The sequence below is a fragment of the Schistocerca nitens genome, chromosome 2 (genome assembly GCF_023898315.1).
Source record: "Schistocerca nitens isolate TAMUIC-IGC-003100 chromosome 2, iqSchNite1.1, whole genome shotgun sequence".
NCBI classification, from domain to species: domain Eukaryota; kingdom Metazoa; phylum Arthropoda; class Insecta; order Orthoptera; family Acrididae; genus Schistocerca; species Schistocerca nitens.
Genome location: NC_064615.1, coordinates 66034210 through 66041890, shown reverse-complemented (window position 1 = coordinate 66041890; position 7681 = coordinate 66034210). Strand labels below are relative to the sequence as shown.

The 7681-nt window shown below is 42.3% G+C and overlaps 1 non-coding gene across 1 annotated transcript; it reads right to left on the bottom strand.

Annotated features, from left to right (window-relative positions):
- Positions 1–1042: 1042 nt before the first annotated feature.
- Trnap-ugg (transfer RNA proline (anticodon UGG)) lies at positions 1043–1126 on the bottom strand. Its single transcript has one exon. It is a non-coding gene; the product is annotated as a tRNA-Pro (tRNA).
- Between the last annotated feature and the right edge of the window lie 6555 nt (positions 1127–7681).

Below are 7681 nucleotides of genomic sequence, written 5' to 3'. Positions count from 1 at the left end.
TCACACTCCAATCTAGCCACTGTCACGAATGACGATAATGTGGGCAACACAAACTCCCAGTTTCCGGTTAGAGAAAATCCCCAACAAGGCCGGTAATCGAACCCGGGATCCCGTAATCTAGAGGAAGCAAGTCTAGCCACTAGAGCACGAGCTGCGGACAATCTATCTCTATAGCAAATTGAAATAGTGCCTAAGAAGCAGTACATGGACGACCTGTGACAAATCTGTTAACTAATATAGTGTTACTGGCAAAACACACGTAATAAAATGTGACATACTCAGTTAAAAGCACGTAGAGCATCGTATTAAGCGAATAATGAAACCATAATAATTAAAGTAAATGTGTGACATACACTGTGATGTACTCCATTATGAACAAATCACAAACACGCGCAAAATATAAATGCTACGCATTTATAAAGGGCTACCAGTCGTCACATCGTCAATGTATGAATGGTGGTCAATAATTAATGGAAAAGATATTTTTCTGTAAGCTGTTTGGTTTTATTCAGTATTCCAATGTACCATATTATTCTCCACTCTATTGGCTACAAAATCATATCTGTGAACATAATCTCAGTTCAGTGCGACGGTGTTACGCCACACTGCCTCGAGGGCCTGTATGCCTGCATGGCACCACTCTACTGGTCGACGTCGAAATCATCGCCTTGTTGCATCAATAAACTCCCATCATCCACGTACTGCTTCCTGCGGAGTCCGTCCTTCATTTGACAAAACAGACGGGAGTCGGAAGGTGCGAAATCCGGGCTGGCCCGCAGTTGTGAACGAGTAGGTGACTTCTACCAAAGGAGACGTCCAGTTGAGCAATCAAGTGTTTGGTTGTTGTTTGTCGGTCACGTGGAATGATGGCGTCCGCACGTTACAACATTGCAGGAGTCACAGTTGCGTGCAGCCGCCCAGCACGGTGGAGACCGGAGAGGTTTGGCTCTGAGCACTATGCGACTTAACTTCTGAGGTCATCAGTCCCCTAGAACTTAGAACTACTTAAACCTATCTTACCTAAGGACATCACACACATCCATGCCGGAGGCAGGATTCGAACCTGCGTCTGTAGCGGTCGCGCGGTTCCAAACTGTAGCGCCTAGAACCGCTCGGCCACCCCGGCCGGCCCGGAGCGGTTTGCACGACCTTGTTGCCATGATGCCTCGCCCAAAAATTTACGGTGCTTTTGTTCATTGCCAGATCTCCGCAGACATTCTGCTAGCGCCTATGAATATTTGCGATGCTCAGGTTTTACGCCAAAAGAATCTCAGTGGTACTTGCATTGAACACACGTCCGATACAGACACCATTTTGACGACTACGTACAGCGGCAGTACCTATCGGAACTTCATCAAGCTGCGGGGCCTGAAGCGGGAACATTCCACGATGTTTCACAACAAATTCCGGATTTTTTCATCCGAAATTAGCTGAGAAAAAGATGTGTTGCTTTATTTATAGAAGTTCCCTCGTATGAACTGTGCTAGGTAGTGCACTCTTTCATGTTACATCAGCAATTGCCGTTAACGCTGTAAACGGATACATACCACATACAGTGGGCTGCACAGCTGATCACTGTTTAGTAGCAGAACAAAATGTGGTAATAGATGTCTTCATAAATCGACAGTGAGTCAAAAAAAAAAAAAAAAAAAAAGGTTCAAATGGCTCTGAGCACTATGGGACTCAACTGCTGTGGTCATAAGTCCCCTAGAACTTAGAACTACTTAAACCTAACTAACCTAAGGACAGCACACAACACCCAGCCATCACGAGGCAGAGAAAATCCCTGACCCCGCCGGGAATCGAACCCGGGAACCCGGGCGTGGGAAGCGAGAACGCTACCGCACGACCACGAGATGCGGGCTCGACAGTGAGTAATATCTTACTTTTAGACAAGCTGGGTGTCATATGCCACGATAAGTAAATGTGACAGTTAACAACAGATAGTCTGTATGTATCATCAAGTAGCAACTTATGCGTGTTGAAACCATAGTTGCGGCGACAGAAATAATTGCATCAAAGTAACGACTTACATCCGCAAATAGACGCTAGTGTGAAGAAGCTACAATCACATTCCGCATGTGCACAGCTTATGTTAAGGGATACGTGGTAATGATACATGAAATGTATGTCCGCCTCCGGTAGCTGAATGGTCAATGTGACGGATTGTCAATCCTCTGGGCCCGGGTTGGATTCCTGGCTGGGTGGGGCGATTTTGTCCGCCCAGGGACTGTTTGTTGTGCTGTCCTCATTATCATCCTATCATCCTCATCAACTGCAGGTCGCCGAAGTGGCGTCAAACTCAAAGACCGGCAACCAGCGAACGGTCTGCCCGACGAGGAGCCCTAGCCATACGATTAAATAAATAAATAAATGGACTGTATGTCTAAGCGAGTTGTCTGAATATATTACAATACAAGAGGTGTAACACGTTCTGTTTTATAGAGAAATAGTTCGATCAACATCTCACATAACAAACTAAAGAGGCGTTTGCACCTACTGGGATGTTATGTTGAGGGATAGGTCGTAATGATACATGAAATGTGTGCCTAACCGAGTTGTCTGAATGTATTACAATATAAGAGGTGTAACACGTTCTGTTTCATAGAGAAATAGTTCCATCAGCTTCTCACATAACAAACCAAAGCGGAGGTTGCACCTAATGTATGTCCAATTAAAATATTACACAATAACATAGGCGTAAGCTGAATAAAAGCCGTGTTCTATGAAGTGTACAGCTAACGTAAGTTTACTAAATCTTCTGCAATATAACATGTGTAATTTGAGCTCTTACGTAGACATATTTGACACCTGAATGAACTACATCAGCCGGCCCAGGTGGCCGAGCGGCTCTAGGTGCTACAGTCTGGAACCGCGCAACCGCTACTATCGCTGGTTCGAATCCTGCCTCGGGCATGGATGTGTGTGAAGTCCTTAGGTTACTTAGGTTTAAGTAGTTCTAAGTTCTAGGGGACTTATGACCTCAGATGTTAAGTCTCATAGTGCTCAGAGCCATTTGAACCATTTGAACTACATCAACAGAACGCCGGATATAATGAGATTCTAAGCCTCACTATGTTCAAGCCTAGCCATGTCCATCGTGTATGTTGTGAGGTAAAATGACGATACAGATACTGCAGCTATTTTTACAGACGTACGAAAATAAGTAAAGCAGTACTGCAGCCATTTTACGCACATTTTAAAACAAATTGCAGTATTGTTTTTCATCAGCGATCTGTTTTTAGCACACTATGTATCTGATTTTACTGCTGTCATACGCATCTGTTAAATGTCACATTTACTTATCGTAACATACCACACTACTGGTGTATGAAGAGCTCTATTCCATCAGCTGTCAGATGCGCAGTCGATTGGTGACGCATCATGAAAGAGTGCTCTGCCTACAACAGTTTACACATTGACGATGTAATTTATATGACTATGTGACAAAAGGCAACTTTCCGCAAATGCGAAGCGTTTTTTTATGTTTTTGATTTATACATAACGCGCTACATCGATGTGTATGTCATACATTTATTTTCAGTGGGAATTTATATTTTTATTATTTGACAGCAATGGTTTTATGTTCTCCTAATATGACATTACGTGTATGTTGTTGTAAACACTTACATCAACTATTGCATCTGTGACAGTTTATTCTCGTAATGCTACTTAGGCACTATTTCAGTTATGTATGAAGGAAACTGATTATGGTCAGTCGTCCGAAATGCTTAAACAAAAATTTAATCATGAGCTAAACCGGTAATTATCACCACCTTCTGAAAAATATGCTGATAGATCATTTGATTTAGGGTCAAGAGACCATCATACCGACACATCTTTCAAACAGGTGACTGAAGTCAAACGTTTAAAGAACGAGTGGAGACAAGAGGGAATCAGAACAATGGAGTGTAAAGAAGAATATGCCTGGTTCCTTCAATAAGGACTATACAGCAAATTCACATATCTGTTAGGCTGTCTCTGATGAAGAAACGTATGACAAAGTTGAAATTCGAAGAGAGGCTAGAAGCAAACTGTTACCAAGAACTGTTGGGAACAGAATATTGGGAGATAGGTTGACATCTGGAGATGTCATACGTCGTTTATTTTTTACACCATTTTACGAAGACTCGAGGCTTGCATGACGGTTGCCAAGTCGAAGTAGGACACCGAGTGTAACAGTGTAACGTTCAGGGATAAGTCGCGAGTCTGTTTGTGGTGGTGCGATGGGTAAAATCGTATCCATAGACGATATGGTGGAACGGTCACAGATAGCGGTGATTCTAGAGACTCGTACCTCTACAACGCCTATAACCAAAATGTCTGGTTTACAGAATATTGCTAATAGATTGATTTATTAATTGCTGGCTAGTATGTGGCCAGAGCGACAGGTCCTGCTGTCATACCCTTCATCAACAGGGTTCCAGATGACAGTACAAAACAATACAACAACGCGCGATGCAGTTCCCCTGATGTGCCGTCCATGAAGTATGACTGTAATGGGATGGGAAGAATTGTACGTTCATACTAGCCCCCACTCAACAACAGTGGTTAACTCAGTAGACTCGTATTCAGGACGACGAGGGATTAAATCCGCGTATGGGCATCCAGATTTAAGTTTTTCGTGATTTCCCCAAATTGGTCCATGAAAATGCCGGGATTATTCCTTTGAAAGTGCACGACCGATTTCCATTGCCATCCTTGAAGCAGTCCGCTCTTGTGTTCAGCCTCAGCGATCTCGATGTCAACGGGACGTTAAACCCTAATTTTCCTTCCGTCCTTCTCCAATCATCTTCCTTCCGTCCTTCTCCAATCAGCAGTTTCCATGAAAAGACATAGCATGTGTTTTAGAAAATGCAAGATGTTCCTGAAGATTAGCTTAGGTGGCTGTCTGCTTCCATGCCATAGCTAGCCGCTGTGGCCGAGTGGTTCTAGGAGCTTCAGTCCGGAACCGCGCTGCTGCTACAGTCGCAGGTTCGAATCCTGCCTCGGGCTTGGATGTGTGTGATGTGCTTAGGTTAGTTAGATTTAAGTAGTTCTAAGTCTAGGGGACTGATGACCTCAGATGTTAAGTCCCATAGTGGTTAGAGACATTTGAACCATTTGTGGAGGTTACATACAGATGTTAAAAATTGATATCAGTTCGAAAGGAATTGCAGTTCAATCTATTCATACCCTTATGTGATGGACGTCTCCATATGATGTGATGAACATTGGACTGGTTCTTCACGGTGTAATTCTTTCAGTTTCTGACGGTGTAGTTAATTGGTGACTCCTGTATAAACTGCTATACACAGTGTGTGCCAGTCCGGTTATTACTGCTTGTGCGAAATTTGCAACTGCAGTGCTGTCTCGTGGCAAGATGTGACGCTTGAAACGCGTACGTTTCATATGTATTCGTTACCAGCGATGGCGAGGCATGACAGAATCTCTGATCAGAGAGTTATTTATCGTTGCTAGTCTGCGCTTGACCGCGCGAGTGTTCAGTTGCGAGTTGCACTCTGTCTGTAGTAGAAGTCGGATACAGTTGTGTGTGGCGAGTCGGCATGCGTCCGCGGTGTGCTCTGCCCACGAGCCTGGTCAGGAATGTGGTGGACGATATGTATATTATTGTAGAAGGTAATGAAGCAGCATTGCGCTCAGCGAATAACGTATGTTAATTCTAATTAATTTGTTCAAAAAAATGCCCCAATAATAATTTTTATAAAGTAAATCTTTTAAAGAAAAGTAATCATTTCAATTTAAAGAATTTTTCCACTCTTTTGAAGAAAAAGCATCCATTTCAATTTAAAGAATATTTCCTATGCATTTCTTCCAAGAATCAAAATTAAATATACGCCAGCATTTCACAGAGCTGTGCCAAAAAATAAGAGCAGATATAGACGCAGTTTTACTGAGGTAAGAATTTATCAGGTTTAATTATTTCACAGGGCCGAAGGTCAGCGTTGCTGCCCTTATATGATTTATCAGGTTTAATTATTTCTGTTAGGAAGTTACATTTCCTACATGGTTCATTAGTTAATTGACATTATTGTGGTTTTTGGTCAATTTTCATTTATCAATTTTGTGGGGAGTTTAAGCTTGGTTCCATTTTTGCATTATTATTAAACATAATTTTGTGGGGAGTTAACATTTGGCTCATTATCATTGTTTTGCATTTCTGTGGGGAGGTTACACGCTACAATTCTTGAAGTTTCAAAAACAACATTGTAGAAGCAGCATCTAGCTCCGAATGTAGCAGGATGCATCTGATACCTGTCGGTAAATGGCGGTGGAACAGTGAGACAACATCACTGTTTTTGAGTTCTCCGCCGTTATGGGGGAGAATTCATCGATCCGAATACCGAGAGGCAGGTCCCAGGTTGTTCCTTCACGACAACACCCCAGCTCACAAAGCACTGGTTGTGTGCGAGTTTTTGGCCAGCAAATGGATCATAGTCCTGGATCACCCAACGTATTTCTCATATTTGGTTCCAGCCGACTTCTGGCTGATCCCCGAATAAAAGTTGTCAATGAAATGACACTGTTATGCTGCACATAAGGACATCCAAGACAACTGTGCCGCAGTCCTTAATGCAACGCCAATAAAAGACTACAACATTAAAACGATATCAGCTATGTATTGATTCAGAGTCAGGCTATTTTGACATACTACAGTGATCTTGTGACCATAATTCATGAATGTAATTTTTCATAGCCACATTTCTAAAGGAACTGGAACAAAGTAGGTAGAATTTTATGTCCTACATTATCACTATTGATTTCGCTGAGTAACCATTATCGAAATATAAACGTACATATGTTATTTACGTATAATGTACATACGAATACGGCAGTGTTTTTAATACAGTTTCATCAGAACTGTTAAACATCAACAGACTAGACTAGTATCCATGGTGAATCACATGTAAAAGCACAGTTATATCCACGCGATACGTAAGTAATACATGAACTTTTATTCTGTGATGATCGCAATTGATCGAACCGGGCTGTCATAATATAGGAAGATGTAGACAGGTGCATGTCATGCGTCCCGTTGTAACGCCGGAAATGCATATCCTCCTATTTCCATCTATTGTACTATAAATTTTTTCCTTATTTTGTTACCTGAAGATACGACATTTCTGTGTCTTTATATATTGTAATTATTTTACTATATATATATATATATATATATATATATATATATATATATATATATATATATATGTGTGTGTGTGTGTGTGTGTGTGTGTGTGTGTGTGTGCATTTATGTCGATGTATAATTGGTTTGTTTTGTAAATATTATTTGTAGTTTTACGCTAAGTCTTGCCTAGGGAAAACTATGCTATCGAACGATTACATCGATAGGACGTGTGAGAACCAAAGTGTTTAGGATCTTTGGTAGTGTTAACTTTGCCGTATGGAGCGCGGGCAGAGGGAGTCTGGCTGGAGTAGGGCGGTGGAGCAGGTGTGTTGAGTGACACTCCCGAGAGTTGCCGCATGCCGCACTTCCAGGGTTTGGCAGCAAGTAATTGCGCTCAGCTTGCTATGATAGTTTCTGGCACGGTCTCGCGGACGGGAAACATTAGCAGGCACATATCAAGAGCCCGTTTCGCCTGGTGACCATGTCGAGAAGAAGGCGCACCAACATCCAGCTTCTGCAACAGCTACGGCCGACAATGAGTGATTGTCGCCACCT